Consider the following 21,828-nt stretch of genomic DNA (forward strand, 5'->3'; position numbering starts at 1 on the left):
ATTTTTTAGTACTGGGGATTGAACTCAGAGGCACTCAACCACTGAGCCACATCCCCAGCCTTATTTTGTATTTTATTTAGAGACAAGGTCTCACTAAGTTGCTTAGCACCTCACCGTTACTGAGGCTGGCTTTGAACTCATGATCCTCCTGCCTCAGCCTCCAGAACCACTGGGATTACAGGCATGTGTCACTACGACTGGCAGAATTGACTTTTTTGATGTGTGTGGTACAAAGATCAAATCCAGAGCCTTTCATACACTAGCTAAAAGCAGCCCCCATTTATTTGATATAAAAGATACCTTTTTCCTACATTTTTACATATCCAAAATTAGAATACTTAGCAAAAGTTCAAATATGTTGTAAACATTCAATAAATGGTATGTTAGGTTTACTGAAATATAGTAATGCACATAATGCTTTTGAAGAGTGCCTAGAACTAGATTTGTAATAAACATTGAAGACATAATTATTATTATTCACACTAAGCCATACTTAACATTCTGAAAAATGCTTCTTCCACATAATCCAATCTGAGATCATTCTTCTACATCAGTACAAATAGATCTACTTTACTATTTTTTAAATATTTTATTTTATTTTTTTAGTTTTAGGTGGACACAATATCTTTTACATTTATGTGGTGCTGAGGATCAAACCAAGTACCTCAAGTATGCTAGACAAGCACTCTACCACTGAGCCATAACCCCAGCCAACTTTACTATTTTAAGTTACACGATATTCTATAGAATGAATGTACCATTTAATCATTCCTCCATACATTTTTGTTTCATATTTTTTTCTGAAATACCAATAATGGATGCCCTTGAAAACCATCCTTATAAACCTGTGCTAGTATTTCTGTAAGATAAAGACTAAGAAGTAGAATTGCTCTATTACACTTATGAAAAGTGTCTAATAGAAGATTCCAGAATGAAAGAAACATTAGAGTGATTAACCAGTAGTCTGATTTAGGCAAGTAATATACAATATGTCTCAAAAAAAAAGTGGCTGGTCATATAGCTCAGTTATAGAGCATTTGCCTAGCATGCTCCTGGTTCAATCCCCAGTAACAACATCCCAATACCACATGCACGCGTGTGCGCGCGCACACACACACACACACACACACACAAATATTATGAAAAGTTAGCATTCAAAGGGAGTTAATACATATAAACTGCTTAATATAGAACTCATACTAAGTGCCTTTAGTTTAATTTTAGGTATGATCATGATAATTTTAATTTTTTCTTTTATTTTTAAATATTTTTATTTATAGAGGGACACAATACATTTATTTTATTTATTTTTATGTGGTGCTGAGGATCGAAGTTAGTGTTTCCTACATGCTAGGCAAGTACTCTATCACTGAGCTACAACCCCAGCCCTCTGAATTATTTATTTATTTTTTCTTTTTTTGTGGTTCTGGGGATTGAATTCAGGGTCTCCTACATGCTAGGCAAGTGCTCTACCACTGAGCTACATCCCCAGCCCCATTTGATTTTTTTTTTTTTTTTTTGGTACTGAGGACTGAACCCAGGGTCACTTTACCACTGAGCCACATTCCCAGCCCTTTTAAAATATTTTATTTAGAGACAGGGTCTTGCTGAGTTGCTAAGTGCCTCTCTAAATTGCTGAGGCTGGCTTTGAACTCATGATCCTCTTGCCTCAGCCTCCCAAGATGCTGGGATTACAGGTGTGCACTGCTGTGCCTGGCCCCATTTGAATTTTCTTTACAGTACCTCATGCAGTGTTTGGTACGTGGTTAATAATCAAAACATATAGCTATTATGACAAGTTACCATAGAGTTCCTAATTGTCAGAATTATGGCTTTGCTGTTTAGTGATTAACATGATCTGTAGAGGGCTGGGGATGTGGCTCAAATGGTAGTGCACTCTCCTGGCATGCGTGCGGACCGGGTTCGATCCTCAACACCACATACAAAGAAAGATGTTGTGTGCACTGAAAACTAAAAAATAAATATTGAAAAAAAACCCCATGATCTGTAGCCTAGTACTTAGGAACTTGCCTCATCATTTCTGTAATTCTGACAGTGTCTGGCATCATGCCTGATACAGAGTATGCACTCAGTACATTGCTGTTAGGTCACATTAAATGGAACAGAACATCCATTCAGATATTAGCACAAGAGCTGTGTCATTAAATAGCTGTCATTCCAAAACTGACCACCAACCATGACACAGACATGCTTTCACAGTTCATAAGCCACACTTCTGACTTCCTGCATTGCAGATGTCTCAATTATATTTCATGCCACTCCAATGACCTTTAGAAAGAAAGGGCGAACTAAGAAGTATTTAGCTTAACAGCTAAGAGAAGGCGCTTTGACAGGCTTACAACCTGGTTCTCACACTATCTGCTGGGTCAGTAAACCTCTCCAAGCCTCTGTTTCCTTATGAGGAAGGGGTTAATAATAGCACCTATCTCATCAAATTATTGTGAAAATTGTACCTTCCTTCTGCTGTTCTCTTTGCCTGGGACTATTTCCCCATGTTTCATCTCATTAATTCCTCCTGCTTTTTCAAATCAGCTATCACTTCTTCCAGAATGCCTTCCCTGCTGCCTCTGGTAGATGGGGTCCATGGTTACACTCTCCCTGTAACACCTGCCAATTATTCTTTGTAATCATTTCTTTAAATGTCTCACTTCCTTTCTGGATTGCAAATTCCCAAACGATAAGGATGATGTTTATTTCATTAATTCCTGTATCTCTAGTGTCTTGTAGTCCCTAGGTACATAATATTTTCAGTGGACTGTATTTGTTAACTTAGTGAAAAAGTGAAATAATGCACATAATACAGAGCTCAACATTTAGCAGGTCTCAACAAATGAAATTGCTATTGTCAGGCAAAGTGGCTCACACCTAGCAATTTGGGAGGCTGAGGCAGGAAGATTACAAGTTTGAGAGTCAGCCTGGATAACTTAGCAAGAACCTCATCAGCAATTTAGCAAGACCCTCCCTGTCTCAAAATAAATTTGTTTTGTTTTATTTTGGTACCAGGGATTGAATCTAGGGGTGATTAACCACTGAGCCACATGACCAATTCTTTTTTATTTTTTATTTTGAGATAGGGGTTCTCTGTGTCACTTAGAGCCTCCATAAATTGCTAAGGCTGGCTTTGGACTCACAATCCTCCTGCTTCAGCCTCCCAAATTGTGCCACCATTCCCAGCTAAAAAATTCTTTAAAATTTTTTTTAAAAATGGGCTTGGGATGTAATTCAATGTTAAAGTGTCCTAGGTTAAATTCCCAGTAACGTACACACAGGAGAGTCGGGAAAATGGGGAGATAGATATGGAATTGCTAATATTATTAACAATGAAGTATTGGTACTGAGTTTATTCACCTTGAGCAAACTAAATATAGTGGGAGGAGCAATTAAATTGGAAATAGGTACTATGAGTCTAGTTGTTATGTGTGTGCGTGTGGGCGTGCATACCCATGCCTATAAGTGGGGATTGAACCCAGAGTGCAATATCCTTTCACTAATATGCTGTATGCAGATCCCATACTTGAAATCCTTCTACCTAAGCCCCCACAGTTGCTGGGACGACAGGCATGCACCACTGCACCTGGCTTCTAGCTCTGGCTGGCTTTGGACTCACAATCCTCTACCTTTTGTTATGAATTTTTAGTGACATGTTTATTCTTATTTTTCCATTATAAAAATGAACATCAGATATTCACCTTTTTGAGCAACTCAACTTGGTTCTAATAAAGTCTGCCATTTGCCAGGTCACGCTGGAAAAGCTGTTCTGTTTATGTCCAGAGTTTCTAGAACTATATCCTATACTGCCTGTGTACTTCTTTGCTTTCTAAATTGTTGACTTCTCCATTCTGATCCTGAGTAATTGTTACCCCAATTGGCTATCTTCCAACTTTTAGCTTTGAAGTACTGATGCTACTTGGTGTATAGTGGAGTTATGGCCTGATAAATCCATTGTAAGTTGGAAATATTGCAAAGTCAAAAATGTATTGAAGGACAAGCATGGTGGTGCATGCCTCAGGAGGCTGAGCCAGGAGGATCGTGAGTTCAAAGCCAGCCACAACAACTTAGTGAGGCTCTAAACAACTCAGTGAGATGCTGTCTCTAAATAAAATACAAAAAAATAAAAAGGCTAAAGATGTGGCTCAGTGGTTAAGTGTCCTGTGTTCAATCCCTGGTACCAAAATAAAAAAGCATGTAAGCCTGGAGCAGTGATACTGTAATGTCAGATTCGTGGGACCCCAATAGACCTCTAGGAGCTGAATCCGATGTAATCACACAAGAGTCTTTATTGCAAGCTCCAGCCTGGACTCAAAACCGTTCCCAACGCAGCAGTCCCAGGGAGTGAGTCCTGGTCCTTTGTTCAGTAGGATTTTATAGTTTTTTGGGAGGGATACTCTATGCATCACAACATCACACAGCAAATCATTACATACCACGGGAAAATCAAACAACTCTTTTTTTTTGAGAGAGAGAGAGAGAGAGAAAAAGAATTTTTTAATATTTATTTCTTAGTTTTCGGTAGACACAAGATCTTTATTTGTATATGGTGCTGAGGATCGAACCCAGGCCGCACACATGCCAGGCGAGTGCACTACCACTTGAGCCACATCCTGAGCCCTCAAACAACTCTTAACATTGATTAGCACATTCACTGGCGGGAACAAGTTGGGTAGGGGTGATTGGTTAGTACAAGAGGGGGATTCCTTTGAACTGATTAGTTTAAGCCACGAGGGGTGTACGTGCTAAACTACATGGTTTCCCAACATGTTATCAACCACCATAAACTACTGGGAGGGGGCCATCTGGCATCCCAGGTATTTTCCCTGTCTCATGCTGATTGGTGGTTGCTAGGGGGTTGCTATGGGTCCTCACTTAGCCTAAATGAGTCAGAGACACCTGGCACCGCAGATCTCTCCTGATATTTGCAGACAAACAACTTAGCAGGGTGGGTATGTGCCTAGGAGTGAGTGCTCTGTGGGTTTTTCCAAGGACAAGGGTCACGCCCCTTTCTTGGACAGGCTTTGAGGTAGAAACTTTTTTCAAAAATGGAGCTACATCAGTTTCTCAATACATACCTATAATCCTAGTGATTGGGAGGCTGAGGCAGGAGGATGGCAAGTTCAATGTCAGCCACGGCAACTTAGTGAGGCCCTGTCACAAAACAAAAAATGAAAAGGGCTGGGGATGTGGCTCAATGTTTAAGCACCAATAGGGTCAATACATTTGGGGTAAAACGTACATTTAGGGCTGGGGATATAGCTCAGTTGGTAGAGTGCTTGCTTTTGTAGGCACAAAGCCCTGGGTTCGATCCCCAGCAAAGCAAAAAAAAAAAAAAAAAAAAGAAGAAGAAGAATATATTTAAAGACGGGCATTGCCAGGCACCGTGGTACATGCCTGTAATCCCAGCAATTTGGGAGGCTGAGACAAGAGAGTAACTTAGTGAGAAATAAAAAGGACTGGGGATTGTCATGTTTCTGGTGACAAAAAACACCCAGGGTCACTCCAGGGGAACTGGGCCGCAGGAAATAACCACACAAGAGACAGAGATACCTTTTTCTTTAGGGGTCCTGTGATGGCTCCTCTGACCATAAGGGTGCGCAGAAAGAGAGACCGAGCGTGTGCTGACCAGTTTCATTGAGTAGTAGCCTTCAAATGAAGCAAGGGGCAGGTTTCAAGGGGCTGAGTCTAGCTTCGCGATGTCTGCTGTCAGAAGGATGACTGACATCTAGGAAGGCCATACCCAAGGGCAGAGCAAGAGAAGGGGACACACAAAGGGCGTTTCCATGGAACATTCTATCCCAAACAGGGCAAAGGGGTAATATCACAAAGGAACAGGTGAGTGTAGCTCGATCCATGAGGCTGCAGGAAGGCACAGCCTATGTATGAAGACATATTCTGCTACTTCGAGGATCAGGGCAGCTGTCTAGGGCCACTGTGAATGTGGCTGGATCACTATGAAAGTGACCGACAGAGCCTCCACCGATCACAGGAAGGAAAATGCTGGTCACTCAGTATGATGGCCCTCCACAGGGGATATGGCTCAGTGGTAAAGTGCCCCTGGGTCCAATCCCCAGTAATAATTTATTATTATTATTATTAATAAAAATAATAAGTAAGTAAATAAATAAATAAAATAAAGCCAGGCAATGTGGCACACTCTTTTTGTCCTAGCTACTTGGGAGATTAAGACAAGAGGATTGCAAATTCAAGGACAGCCTGAACAACTTAGAAAAACCCTTTCTCAAAATAAAGTTTTGAAAGGGAGAGGTGCTTGGGAGTGTAGCTTAGTGGAAAAGTGCTTGCATATCGTATATGAGACACTGGGTTTGATCACCAGTATAGAAAAAAAGAAAAAAAATAATAAATCTAACCTCTTGAACATCTTAGTTTAACCTAGCCTACCTTTAACATGCTCAGGATATTTGCATAAACCTACAGTTGGGCAAACTCATCTAACATGATGATGTCTATTATATCTCATGTAATTTACTGAATACTTGTATCAAAAAAAAAAATGCTGGCAACTGAGTACACTGTAGAGCATTGGTTGTTTCCTTTTCTGATTCCATTGTTGACTAGGAGCTGAGGCTCACACCACTGCCCAGAACCACAAGCATATTGTATCAGATGTTGTTGCTAGCTCAGGAAAAGATAAAACTCAAAGTACCTTTCTACTAAGGGCATGTTGCTTTTGTAACACTGTTAGATCAAAACGTTGTAAGTCAGGGACTGTTTATACACACTTGTGCTCAAAAAGTTCAAAATCCTGAAGACTGGAGCCTCATCTTCCCACCTTCTTGTTCATTGGATTCCAGTCCACAGCTACTCTGAAGTCTCCTGGAGACACTAATGTTTTTGTCTCAAGGTCTGTGGACATGACAGTCCCTCCAAGCATTGGAGCACTACCCCCCCCCATTACTACATCAGACTAACCCCCACTTGACCTTTGTGTCCCAATTTTAGCATCATGTCTCCAGGGAGCATCCTTTGCTCCTTTGAAGACATTAGGTTTCCCTGATATGCACCATCTTTCTTGTACGTCAAGTGTGATATATTGTTAGATTTTCTCATTTCAGAATGCCTTTATTTTATTTGTTTATTTTTATGTGGTGCTGAGGATTGAGCTCAGTGCCTTACACATGCGAGGTAAGTGCTCTGCCACTGAGCTACAGCCCAGCCCAAATTTTCACATTTTTTAAAGAGAAGTTCAGAATCTGGATTTAAATGTAAATTTGTGTGTGTGTGTGTGTGTATGTTTTGTAGTGGCTCAGCACCTTGTGCATGCTAGGCAAACATTCTACCATTGAACTACATACCCAGTCTGAATTTTTTTTTGGAGGGGGGGGGTTCTAGGGATTGAACCCAGAGGTGCTTTACTACTGAGCTACATCCCTAGTACTTTCTATTTTTTTTTTATTTTGAGACAGGGTCTTGCTAAGTTGCTTAGGGTCTCACTAAATTGCTGAGGCTTGACTGGGGTTGTGGCTCAGTGGTAGAGCACTTGCCTAGCATGTGTGAGGCACTGGCTTCGATCCTCAGCACCATATAAAGACAAATAAATCCAGGTATTGTGTCCATCTACAACTAAAATTTTTTTAAAAATTTTTTCTTAGACATTGATTCACCTTTATTTTATTAATTTATTTATATGTGGTGCTGAGAATTGAACCCAGTGCCTCATACATGCTAGGCAAGTGCTCTACCACTGAGCCACAACCCCAGTCCCTACAATTAAAACATATTTTAAAAGAAAATTGCTGGCTTTGAGCTTGTGATCCTTCTTCCTCAGTCTCCCAAATCACTGGGATTACAGGCACCTGGCTGAAATTTTTGTTTCTAAGGTTGGCAAGTAATTTTAAAAATGTAAACCCTACTTCACAGAAGAAAAAATAGGAATGACCAACAAATATATGAAAAAATGTTCAGCATCTCTAGCTATTAGAGAAATGCAAATTAAAACTACACTAAGATTCCATCTCACTCCAGTCAGAATATCAAAATATACTCTACTGTCCTGTTTATATAAAAAGAATTAAAAAATGTATCCATTCATCTGTTGAAGGACACCTAGGTTGGTTCCATTGTTTAGCTATAGTGAGTTGAGCTGCTATAATGAAAATATGTATATATACACAATGAAATATTACTCAGTCTTAATAAAGAATGAAATTATGGCATTTGCTGGTAAATGGATGGAGGTGGAGAATAGCAAGCTAAGTGAAATAAGCCAATTCCAAAAAACCAAAGGCTGAATGTTTCTCTGATATGTGGATGCTAATTCACAATGGCAGGGGCTAGGGAAGAATAGAGTTATTTTGGATTAGGCAGAGGGGAGTGAAGGAATGGGAAAAGGTATGGGGGTAGGAAAGATATGCACTTGACATTATTACCCTTTGTGCATCTATGACTACACAACCGGTGTGATTCTACTGTCATGTACAACCAGAAGAATGAGAAGTTAAACTCCATGTATATATAATGTGTCAAGGTGCATTCTACTGTCATGTATAACTAATTTAGAACAAAGTTAAAAAATGTAAAACCCTATGGGTCAAATAAAAATATTTGCAGATTAGTAGCTGCCTGTGTCCTGCCTATTTGCAACCTGTGCTGTCCAACTTCACCTGCAGTTGGTGGCTATTTCTGTGCTCATCATCACTCCATCATCACTCCACGGATCATCTGCTCTCTCTAAGCCAGCCACTGTCTTGTGCTTTACATAGATGACCTCATGTAATCTCCAAAACCACCTGTGGGGTCAAGTAAGGTTCAGCAAGGTTAAGACACTTGCCTAAGGTCACAAGCTGTGAAGTGGTGGAGCCAGGTGCTAAAGGTCTTTGCCCTGGGTTACTGTGTGTCAAGGTACAATTTGTTAGTTTAGAGTAGGAGTGACTCCGATCTGCCTAATAACAATTATTAATATTTGTTCTGTGCTCACTATGTGCCAGGCATTGTGCTTTACATGACCTGATCCAATCCTCAAAACACTTGTTTGAAGCAACTACTGTTACCACCCCCTTCTCACAGATGAAGAAACTGATATAAAAGGATTGCACAAGGTAAAAATTAGTTTCAATCCCAGATAAATCTGATGCCACGGTCTCCACTTTTAGGAACTCCAAATACCAGTTTAGGTTTGTGACAGAATATGGGCTGAGGGGGGAAAAAAGAGAACTTTATAAGTAACTTTCTCGGGCTGGGGATGTGGCTCAAGCGGTAGCGCGCTCGCGCGCTCGCCTGGCATGCGTGCGGCCCGGGTTCGACCCTCAGCACCACATACCAACAAAGATGTTGTGTCCGCCGAGAACTAAGAAATAAATATTTAAAAAAAAATTCTCTCTCCCTCTCTCTCTCTCTCCTCTCTCACTCTCTCTTTAAAAAAAAAAAAAAAAAAAAAGTAACTTTCTCCAATCCAGAGGCCCACAGAGGTTTCTACTGAGAGTAATACCTGGGTAATTTCCATGAAGTGGATATTGGAAGATATGGCCTGTAGGTGGCAGCAACCTTAACAGTCTTTAAATACTGCAGTGTTAAAAGACAGAGTGAGGAAACTTCTCCATTCATTCATTCGTGTCTTGTTTTCTCACTGGCCCAATTAATTCTTTGCCAGTTAACTTGATTTCTGGTTCTCAGACCAGTGAGAACTGCCAATCTTGTGGAATCCTGGAAAATGGTGGAGAAGAGAGCCCTCAGAGAGATTTGAAACGATGGAAAACCATCCCATTCAACAATGTTGTTGGATGGAAAACCATCTCATCCAACAATGTCAAAGTTATTTTTTTCTTTTTTTCTGTACTGGAGATTGAACCAGGGGCATTTAACCACTGAGCCACATCCCCAGCCCATTTTATTTTTTATTTTGAGACAGGGTCTTGAATTTGCAATCCTCCTACCCCAGGCACTTGAGCAGCTGGGATTATAGGCATGTGCCGCTGTACCTAGCTGAATCTTTCTGTCTTTTTTCCTTCTTTCTTTCATTTCCTTCTTTGCTTGCTTCCTTCTTTTTCTTTTCCTTCTTCCCAACTTTCTTTCCTTCTTTTTGCACTGTTGGGTATCAAACTCAGGGCTTTGCACATGATAGGCAAGTGTTCTATTACCGAGCTACATCCCTAGCCTTACTGCAGTGATTTTAAACTATGAGTGAAACCATGTTTCAGTGGTCCCCAACATTTCTTTAATTTCTTAGCTTTTGCTTCATATTTTATTTTTGTTTTTAACGTACAGTAATATATATATATATACACACATACTTTTAAAAAATTCAATAGTTCTAAAGATACCCAGTGAAAAGTCAGATACTTACTTTTACCCCAAGTCCCATTATTTTCTAACCCTAAAGGAAATCTTGTGTATCCTTCTAGGTACAGATTACAGATATAAAAGTATAAACATACATATATACATACAAATATATGTAAATATATATATTTATTTATTTATTTATTTATTTTTTAAAGAGAGAGTGAGAGAGAGAGGGGGACAGAGAGAGAGAGAGAGAGAGAATTTTAACATTTATTTATTTTTTCTTAGTTCTTGGCGGACACAACATCTTTGTTGGTATGTGGTGCTGCTGAGGATCGAACCCGGGCCGCACGCATGCTAGGCGAGCGCGCTACCGCTTGAGCCACATCCCCAGCCCCCTATGTAAATATATTTAAAAGTAGTAATCTAAAACTATACACTTCTAAAAGAAAATTTAGGGGGAAATTTTTGTGATCTTTCGTTAGACCAAGATTTTATTTATTCATTTATTTATTTATGTATCAGGGATTGAATCCAGGGGTGCTTAACCACTGAGCCACATCTCCAGCCTGTTTTTATTTTTTGTTTTGAGACAGGCCTTTTCTAAGTTGCTGAGGCTGTCTTTGAACTTGAAATCCTCCTGCCTCCACCTCTCAAGCCACTGGGATTATAGGTGTGCGATATCATACCTGGCTAGACAAAGATTTCTTAGATATGACATGATCCATAAGAGAAAAAAAGAAGGAAAAATTGAACTTAATAAAAATTTTAAAAAATAGTCTACAGATTGGGAGAAAAATATTTGCAAATTACTTTATCTGATAAATGTCTTATATCCAGACTATGTGAAAAAAAGAATAAGAAAATAGGAGCTGGGGCTGTAGCTCAGTGGTAGAGTGCTTTTCTTGCACATATAAGGCACTGGGTTCAATTTTCAGCACCACATAAAATAAATAAATAGGAGGCTAGGTTGTGACTCAGTGGTAGAGGGCTTGCCTAGCACATATGAGGCCCTGGGTTCAAACCTGAGAACCACATAAAATAAAGGAATAAGGGGCCTGGGGATGTAGTTCAGTTGGTAGAGTACTTGCCTTGCATGCACAAGGTTCTGTGGGTTCAATCCCCAGCTCTGCCAAAATAAATAAATAAATAAATAAAATAAAGCTATAAACAAAGATATTGTACTTTGTGTCCATTAAAAAAATAAGAAAACAGTCAGCCAAGCAAAAGAATTAGCTCAAGGACAACATAGATACTTCACTGAAGAAGATATACAGATGACAAATCAGTGCATGAAAAAAAAGGCTAAATTTAGCTAATTAGCCAGTTGCAGTAGTGTATGTCAAGAAGACCACAAGTTCAAGTTCGAGGCCAGCCTAGGCAACTTAGCAAGACTCTGTCATAAAATATGAAAATAAAAGAGACTGGGGATGTGGGGATGTAGCTCCCTGGCAGAGTGAGTTCAATTCCTATTCCCAGTACCAAAAAAAAAAAAAAAAAAAGAAAGAAAGAAGAAAAATAAAACTCATAAATCATTAGGGAAAGTGCAGAGTTCATTGAGTTATCATTGCACAACTGGTGGAATAGCTAAAAACAAATAATATATTTTTAAAAAATATTGACAAGCTGGGCATAGTAGAGCATGCCTGTAATCCTAGTGTCTCAGTAGACTGAGGCAGGAGGGTGGCAAGTTCAAAGCCAATCTGAGCAACTTAGGCAACACTGGGTTCAATCCCTGGCACACACACACACACAAAAAAAAAAAAAAAAAGAAAAAGAAAAGAAAAAAGAAAAATTGACAATACTAAGGCCGGCAAGCATGCAAAGCAACTGAAATGCTTATTCATTGATGAAAAAAAGAAAAATGGTCCATCCATTTTGGAAAAAACTGAATGTTTTATCCACAGTTGACAAAACTGGAAATAATCCTAAAGCCCCCCCCCCCCCGTCCCAAAAAAACCCACTGTGGTACATACACACACACACATACAAATCCTAATGTCCTGTAACTAGTGAATGGAAAAACAATGTTACATCCATACAAGAGAATAGTATTTTAAAAAGAGAAAGAGAATAGTATTCAGCAGTAAAAAAAAAAAAAAAAGAACAAACTACTGATACATAAACAACAGCAATGAATCTCAAATGCAAATGCATTATTATTTTTCCAAGTGCTAGGGAAAGAATGTGGGAGCACTGTAACACTGAGCTACACACATCCTTGGCCCTTTTTATTTTTTATTGTGAGACAAGTTTGCCTGGATTGACCTCAAAGTTATGATCCTCTTGCCTCAGCCTACTGAATACTGGAATTACAGGTATGCGCCACCATGCCAGGCTTATCTGAATGTGACTTTATATTTTCACTATGTATGAATGAATCCTTTAACAGGATATAGTTGTTTGGCATGTTTCGATATTTTATATACATAGTATCAAGCTTCGTATGCATTTTATTATTTTTTAAATATTTATTTTTTTAGTTGTAGTTGGACACAATACTTTTATTTTATTTATGTTTATATGGTGCTGAGGATCAAATCCAGGGCCTCGAACTTGCTAGGCGAGTGCTCTACCGCTGAGCCATAACCCCAGCCCTGGTATGCATCATTCTATGTAAAAATAGCCAGATTTTTTTAAAGTTACTTTTTTCATTTCATTTATTTGACTTTTTGGGGGAAGCCAAATTATAGGAAGAAAAAACAGATCAGTAGATGATACAAATGATAGCATGAGTTAATATTTTGGGGTGGTGATACAGTTTTTACCTAGGCTTTGATGGTGGTTACTCAAAGATACATATTTGTCAAGATGCCTAAAACTAGACATAAATAAGAATGGAATTTACTCTGTGAAAACTAAGCAAAAACAAAAACCCTAATTAAAACCCAACTTCGCCAATCATTGATTTCAGGATGGCATCAATTTTGTTTACTGGAGGCTCCAAGCTTCTTTGCGTTATGGTGAACTATTTCAAACATAAAAGGTTAATGTAACAACAAAGTACCTTTCACTAATTTTGTCAAATCTTAAAATTTTTGCCTTATTTTCTTAATATTTTTCTTTTCAAGAAACAAAATGTCTGGTTTTTTTTTTTTTTTTTGATAGTGAGGATGGTACCTTGGGAACTCTACCACTGAGCTACATCCCCAGCCCTTTTCATTTTTAGATAGGGTCTTGCTTAGTTGCTGAGACTGGCCTCAAATTTTCAATCTTCCTGCCTCAGCCTTGGACATATTTATACAGTTTGATATATACACCTTTGAAACCATAATCACAATCCAGATTGTGTTTAATTAACATACTCATCACCCTCAACAGTTTCCTCATCCCTTTTGTAATCCATCTTTTCCATGTCGTAGTCCTTTTGGTCCCTAGGCACCCTGTGATCTGCTTTCTGTCTCAATAGATTAGTTTGTATTGTTTAGAACTATGTATCAAAGGATATCATAACAAAACTACTCTTCTTTGGGGACAGTGAGATTCTGGGGTTCTTTCACTCAGCTATTTTTTTTAAGAGAAAGGGAGAGAGAGAGAATTTTTTAATATTTATTTTTTAGTTTTCGGCTGACACAACATCTTTGTTGGTATGTGGTGCTGAGGATCGAACCCGGGCCACACGCATGCCAGGCGAGCGCACTACCACTTGAGCCACATCCCCAGCCCTCACTCAGCTATTTTTAAAAATAAGTCATATTTCATTTATCAGTAAGTCATTCCTTTTTTTTTTTTTGGTACCAGGCATTGAACCCAGTGGCACTTAACCTCTGAGCCACATCCTCAGCCCTTTTTTATATTTATTTAGAGACAAACTACTGATTGCTTAGGGCCTTGCTAAATTGTTGAGGCTGATCTTGAACTCACCATCTTCCTGCCTCAGCCTTGCTGGGATTACAGGCATGTGCCACTTTACCGAGCTCCATTCACCTTTTGAAGGACATTTGGGTTATTTCTAGTCTTTAGCTCTTACAAATGTAGCTGCTATTAACATTCATGTTAAGGTCTTTGTGGATTTATGCTTTTATTTGTCTTAGATAAATAATGTAATATTTGGGTCATTTCGTAGGTATGATAAGTTATAAATATATAACCTATCATACCTACCAAATGACCCAAATGGCATATTTTTAATCTCTAAAGAAACTGTAAAACCATTTGCCAGAGTAGTTGTTAATCTTAAAATCCTACTTTTCTCCTGGATATGAGAATTTTTATTGCTCTACGCTCTTGCTAACATTTTGTATTACTAGTCCTTTTATATTAGACATTTCTGTGGTTATGTAGTGTTATCTCACTGTGGTTTTAATTAGCTCTTATTTAACGTCTTTTTTTTTAAAGAGAGAAAAAGAGAGAGAGAGAAATTTTTAATATTTATTTTTTAGTTTTCAGTGGACACAGCATCTTTATTTTATTTGTATGTGGTGCTGAGGATCGAACCCAGCGCCCCGCCTATCCCAGGCCAGTGTGCTACCGCTTGAGCCACATCCCCAGTCCTTACTTAATGTCTTTCATGTCTTATTTACCATCTATTTATCTCCTTTGGTAAAGTATACATCCAAGAATGCAGGTATGTATTCATTGATTTATGTGGTACAGGGGATTGAACCCAAGGACTCGTATCTCCTAGCCACATCCCCAGTCCTTTTTATTTTTCATTTTGAGATAGAATTTCACTAAATTGCAAGGCTGATCTCAAACTTGTGATCCCCTGACTCAGCATCCAAATTAGCTGGAATTACAGATTGGGGCCATTGTACCCAGCTCAAAATAGTGTTGTTCATTTTTTTATTTTTGCAGTACTGGCTTAAACCCAGAGTCTGACACGAGCTAGGCAGGTGCTCCAATGAGCTATATTCAGGGTTCTCATATCATTGCCCTAAAGAGCAAACTTTCTAATTTTGATGACATGCAATTTGTTATTATTATTGCTTTATGGGTTATGTATTTGAAAGTCACATATATTTTTCTCCTGTGCTTCTCTCTAGAGGTATTGTAGCTTTAGGTTTTACATTTAGGTCTAATTTGGGTTGTGACACAATAGGTTTGGTATTTTGAAAGATACCTGGCAGCAGCAAGGAAGGTATCTGGAGAGTAATAGCCTGGAGACCTGAAAGGAGTGCCACGTGGCTTCCGTTAGGTGGTGGTAATGTAGAAAATGCAAAGCAGTTGACATATTTTTAAGTATTTTCCCAGAGTGGTTGGGAATGTAGTTGAATGGCCTGGAGGTGTCAGGAATGATTCCTGGGTTTCTTATGCAAAAAATGGTGGTAACTTACTTCTAAGATTTTTGCCTTTTAAATTGACCCTCAATGTTTCTCTTTCTTTGGTGGTACTGAAGGTTGAACCCAGAGAGGCTCTACTTCTAAGCTACATCTTCAGTCTTTTTATTTTTTTATTTTTTGAGATAGGGTCTTACCAAGTTGCTGAGGCTGGTCTGGAACTTGGGATCCTTTTGCCTCAGCCTACCCAGTCTCTGGGAGTACAGAAGTGCACTACTGCGCCCAGCTCAATTATGTTTCTCTTGGGGAAGAGTGTGACTTGAAATTTGTTCACGCAAAGACTGGACAGTTTCTTTTTATCCCCCATATTTTAAAAAAATTGGTGCATTGTAGTGATACGTAATAGGATTAGGTGCTACACATTCGTACGTGCACACAACATAACAATATACTTTGGCCAATATCATTCCCCAGTGCCGGACACTTGCGTCAGCTCCTTTCTTGGCCACTTGTGTGGAGTCAATATTGAACCCAGCCCTCCCAAGCCCAAAACCTTTGCCTCGCTCAGTACCAGGAAAGGTTCCCAATTCTTTCACACGCAGGGCGCGGACTGCGGGGGGGGGGGGGGGCGCAGGCCCAGACAGCCCGTGCGGGGCTGGCAGCCAGGACGGAAAGGCGGGTAGTCCCCGCCATTTTGTCCCGCTCGCCGGTCCCTGCTGCGACTACAAGTCCCGTGAACCTCCGCGGCGGCACTTCCTACTCTCACTGTCCGGCCGGCTCCCTCTTCCCCCTCCCTGGGGCCGGCGCCTCTGGCTGCAGCCGGGCGGCCAGAGGCCAGGTAGGATTTCCGGGGGAAACTGGTGTGGAGACTGAGGAGGCGGCGAAGGCGACCCGGGTAAGTTCCGCAAGCAAGAGAAAGTGAGCCGCACGCGCGCAGGGTCAGGCTTGCGGGCGCCTCTCAGGCTCCGGGCGCATCCTTCGCTCTGCTAGGGGGTTGCGGTCCCCGCGGGGGGTTACGGCTGGGGTGGCCGCCGAGTTCGGCAGGGCGTGGCGGGCCGGGATCGCCGCCTCCCTTCTCCGCCCTCCTACAACGGTCCGGCCACTGCGTCTCGGCTCTCAGCAGGGCCCGCGCAGGTTGCCCTCTACGCCCCCCAGACACGGTTGAGCCCTTTTGTCTGGGAGGCTTTCTCCCCTTTGTGCGACCGTGAGGAGTCGCGGCCTCGGGGAAGCCTGCAGGTACTGACTGAGGCGGCTCCCTGGGGATCCGATTACGGTAACAGAATCGGGTCAAAGTCCATTTTTCAAAACCTTCCACCCTCATAACTCTGCACCCCGGCTAGACTTAGCGGAGCCTTCGGAGCCCGGCAGTTTCTGTAGAAACCTCGAGGTTATTGGATCCAACTCTTTAAGTGTCAGTTCCACGGAGCTTCGATTACAAATCTGGCGTTTTCATTGGGAGGGAGATGAGTCTATGGGGCGGGGGGGAAGCGAGCCCCTGAACCCCATCCTGGGAATCCGGAGAGAAATTGAATTTGCTGCGATGCCTGTTGCCCCTATGGTCAGGGGGACCAAAGAACTCTTGCGAATGGCATTGATTCACACACCTCCCGATCTCAGAGAAGACTAAGTGATTTATAGGTAGGGCATCATTTATTATTTGCAAAAAACAAAACAAAACAAAACAAAAAACCTCACTTCATTCGGTCACCCGGATCCTCAATCCTCTGAAAGACATCCTTACTTATTCTGTTTAAAACAAAAAGTCTAAAGAAAAAGTCCATTAATAGAACTATCCGCTTTATAGAGAAGCCAGAAACCAAGTGGCTTCCAGAAAGCATTTTTTGACTAAGTAAAAGGCATGAAACCATTTTACGGGAGGAGAGGTGGTATGCTCCTATTGGAAATGGTTGAATTGCATGGATTTAGTTAAATTTGGTTACATAGTGGTAACTTACATCAATGTTCCGTTGAAAGACTGCATCGCTAGATTAAAGCTTTCTTTGGTTTCGCCACGGAGTCACACCCCCAGCCCTATTTTGTATTATTATTATTTTTTAAATTTAGAGACGGGGTCTCACTGAAGCGCCTCGCTGTAGCTGAGGCTGGCTTTGAACCCATGATTCTCCTGTCTCAGCCTCGGAGCCTCTGGGATTATAGGCGTGCGCACCAGCCAGGCTAATTTAAAACTTTCTAAAGGCAGATACCCCCCCCCCCCGCCCCGTTGAAAAATACATTAATACTTCAAGTTCTTTTAATAAAGATAGCCAGGATCCTTTTGCATAAACCAGGGAAGTTTTTTTTCTTCCTTCTTTTCTTTTTTCTTTTTGCCAGGGGTTTAACCCAAGAGCAATTAACAACTGAACCACATCCCCATTCCTTTTTATTTTTCATTTTGCGACAGAGTCTCCTTAAGTTGCTAGGACCTCACTAAGTTGCTGGGGCTGCCCTGGAATTTGCCATCCTCCCGCCTCAGCCTCCCTAGTCTAGGATTACATGCGTCCGCCACCACACCCTGCAAATCTGGGAAGGTTTTTGAAGTTACGTAGGTTAAATTCTCATCTTATTCAAGTAGGCAAATTAAGCCTTTAGTACTTTATTTGTTTGACTTCTCATAACGGAAATTACTTACTCTGAGAATCCCAGATCGAGTTACTTTGTATAGAAATGGGAGGTCCTTAATGAAGTTGTTCTTCAATTTATTTTTCTTTTTTGTGGTGCTGCGGATATTCTGAAACCAAGGTCTTGTGCATACTAAGGAGGTATTCTACCACTGAGCCACACTCCAAGCCCCAGTTGTTCTTCACTTTGTAAAGCAGCAGTGTTTAGGGGCCTTTTTTATCTTTTTGGATAAACTTTGAAGAAACAGCCATAGAATTGCCCAGTGTTTTAAAAATAAGAAGCAGCAGTTGCTATTCACTAGCTCTTATTTGTTTCACATGATAAAAAAAATTATGTCAATGTTATTTTTAAAATTTTTATTATTTTTTTGTGCTGCTGGGGATTGAACCCAGTCTTGTGCATGGGACGAAAGCACACTATCAACTGAACTATATCCCTAGCCCCAATGTTATTTTTTTTTTATGTAAATAAAGCTGTTTATATTGCATAGATAAAGAAATTTGGTGAGACAATTCCATTAAAGTAGTTACTTTCAAAATTACCAAAAACATTTTTGAAGATATTCATGGTAATAAAGAAGACATTGTAGTTAGCAGGCAATTACATAGTTTTGACTTTGTATATGTATATATATATATATATATATATATATATATATTTATTGTTGATTCAGTATTTACTAAAATACAGAGCATGCAGTTATATTTGAATTTCAAAGAACAATACATAATTATATGTATATAATTATATATAATTATGTATACCTAAGTCAGGACATATTATAGTAAAGAAAAATAATTATCTGAAATTCAAATTTAATGGGGCTTCGTGTATTTTATCTAGCAATTCTAGTTGTACAGCTACTGGTAATACCAATAAAAAAAAATATGGAACGCTTCATGAATTTGCTTGTCATCTTTGCACAGGGGCCATGCTAATCTTCTCTGTATCATTCCAATTTTAGTATATGGGCTGCCAAGTGAGCACCCCGATGTTATTTTTTTTAAAAAACAACTAAATTCTCAATACAGTTCTATGAGGTGTAGTTCTCACATTTTACAACTGATAAAATCTGGCTTCTAAAATGTTAAGTGACTTTCCCAAGGTCATACAGTTAATCCAGATGGGAAATAGCTGAGTAAATCTTACTCCAAATCTAATACTAGTACTCTTTCCATTATCTTACATTATTACAGCTACTAATGTTACTACCATAAGTGGCTTTAATTTATTGAAATCTGAATACTGGAGAAATGAGGATGTTTTGCAGTTAGAGCAAACTGAATCGTAAGGAAGTGGAATTCATAGAACCATAAATGATGTCTTTCTGTAGGTCATAATTGATCATTGGTGCCATTAATTTATCTTACAGTATGATTTGTGTCTAGGTAGAATAACAATTTTATGGACAGTCCTGAGGGCAGAAGGGTAGTTACTCAGTTGTGATTTAAACTTTTTATTGGAAGGTGATTAAAAGGTTTAAGTATGTAGAAAATATAGGTACAGCAGCTTTTGAAATTAACATTGAAGACAAAACTCAAATGCATAGGGAGTCTCAAGAAATTTTTTGTTAATTTAAAAAAAATATTGTTTTAGTTGTCAATGGACTTTTATTTTATTTATTTATATGTGGTGCCGAGAATCAAACCCAGGGTCTCACACATGCTAGGCAAGCTCTCTACCACTGAGCCACAACCCCATGTCCCCCCACTCCCCTTTTTTATGGTGCTGGGGTTTGAACCCAGGGCCTTAAGCATAGTAGACAAGCATTCTATCACTTAGGTATACCCCCAGCCCTAATAAAACTTTTAATCAGTTTCAAACCTGTAGTTAAGTCTTGGATTTATGTCAGTACATGCCATGAATATGACACCATAAATAGAAACCTACTTCAACTTCCTTACTTAAATTCTTAGGTAAAATGCATAACATGCCAGTTGAATTGAGTCAATATAATTAGTCTAGCCTTTCTAACTAGTAGAATTATGTTTTAAATCTCTTTTACAATGCTGTCATAATAGGAAAGAACTTTTTCCCTTGTGTTTTTTGTTGTTGGTTACTTTATTTGTAAATCCATCCATGAATGATAAACTGTTATGTTCTAGACCCTGTTATATTCTAGACCCTGAGGACAAATGAGTGAAAACAGAAGTCTATTCCATCTTAGGGTTTACAGACTTATTAGCATTGGGGTGATAAGAGGGAAGAGTCAAACAGTAAATAAGCAATTAAAAAAATCCTCTTGTATTGAATCTGTAGCCTTGAATAGCTCATATTTAAGTTCTTTGAATCTCCATTTTTCTAATCTCTAACATGGGAATAATGATTCCTGCTTTAACTTGTGGAGTTGTTTTCAGGAGCAAGTAGGATAAGTATTTGGTTGCCTTATATGCTTCAAATTCCTGTAGTAAGTTACTTTTACTATTAGAATAGGAACAGAGACATTGGAAGAAGGTTATATGTAAGGAAAGAGAGAAGTGAATGGATGGATTCTCTGGTCTAAGAAAGTCTGATGTCCCTTGTAAACTTTCATAGAACCCTAGTCACATCTTCACAAAAACTATCATAACTGTGTGTACTTTCCCCCCATAGTATTTATTAAGGAAGACTCTTATTTGTTTTATATTGTTGCAGTTAACTGCCATAATGTTAGGGATAAGGTCTGTTCACACCCCTTCTTAGCTGCCCTTGGTGCTAGGGACACATTTTTACTACTTAGCACACAGCTCCAGGTATTTCACTGGAATTGTATTCACTCATTCTTTTTTTTTTTTTTTTAAAGAGAGAGTGAGAGAGGAGAGAGAGAGAGAGAGAGAGAATTTTTGATATTTATTTTTTTAGTTCTCGGCGGACACAACCTCTTTGTTGGTATGTGGTGCTGAGGATCGAACCCGGGCCGCACGCATGCCAGGCGAGCGCGCTACCGCTTGAGCCACATCCCCAGCCCTATTCACTCATTCTTGAATGAATGAATGAGAAATAAAAGTGGGCAAGTACAATTTTGGAGAGTATTAGAAACAAAATGATTCTTTTATTCAGCAGATATTCTGTTTTATCTGTTGTATGCTAGGATCAACTTTTAAGATTTGGCAATATGAAGGTATTTCGGCTCTGCCCCCCAAAACTAACTATATTGTAACACATGACAGTGTGTTGAATATTAAATAAAAGTATGTTTTAAAATAGGGACTGAAAGATTCTGCTTTGGTAAACAAGCCATTACAGAGGATGTGGTTTTGGAATATGTTCTTTAGGGGCAAGTAGATTCAGCTTTTCATGGGACAGGGAGCAGTTTGAGCAAAAGAATGGATGTGAAAATGTAAGATACGTGTCTAGGGAAGAATGGGTAACCTGCATGGTTAGAGTGTATATTAGATCTTTTCTGAGAGAATTTGGATTAGCATGTAGTATTTTTGCTTATCAGTGTGCCATACCTCTATTTTATTTCATTTTCATCTCATCCCTGTGGTAGTGGGGATCCAACCTGGGGCCATTGAGCTACATCCCTAGTCCCCACACCTCTGTTTTATAGAGCTGATTCATGTCTTTTCTTAGTGGTAGCAGAAGCACCACATTTAAGTAGGAAGAGGTGGTCAATGTTATTTCTTCAAAGGGAAAATGAGTTTCAATTTTATATTGTACTCTTAAGTACTTTAGATGTTGATTATTTGTGCTTAAAAGTAAAAAAAGTACTACGTTTCTTTTTCTTTTCTTTTTTTTTTTTTGGTACTGAGGA

At 39.5% G+C, this 21,828-nt stretch overlaps 1 protein-coding gene and 1 non-coding gene across 3 annotated transcripts in view; one reads left to right on the forward strand and one right to left on the reverse strand.

The window, feature by feature from the left end:
• Window positions 1-16,212: 16,212 nt before the first annotated feature.
• Phactr4 (phosphatase and actin regulator 4) overlaps window positions 16,213-21,828 on the forward strand; it is a 95,898-nt gene continuing 90,282 nt past the window's right edge. Inside the window, exon 1 of one of the 2 annotated variants that reach the window (XM_005317687.5) lies at window positions 16,213-16,368. The gene's annotated coding sequence lies outside the window, so the exon portion shown is untranslated. The remainder of the gene's footprint in view (window positions 16,369-21,828) is intronic. The other variant, XM_078025715.1, reaches the window with a different exon arrangement.
• On the reverse strand, window positions 18,974-19,079 carry LOC120891123 (U6 spliceosomal RNA). Its single transcript, XR_005735542.1, has one exon. It is a non-coding gene; the product is annotated as a U6 spliceosomal RNA (small nuclear RNA).

Source organism: Ictidomys tridecemlineatus, chromosome 11 (assembly GCF_052094955.1).
Source record: "Ictidomys tridecemlineatus isolate mIctTri1 chromosome 11, mIctTri1.hap1, whole genome shotgun sequence".
Classification (NCBI taxonomy): domain Eukaryota; kingdom Metazoa; phylum Chordata; class Mammalia; order Rodentia; family Sciuridae; genus Ictidomys; species Ictidomys tridecemlineatus.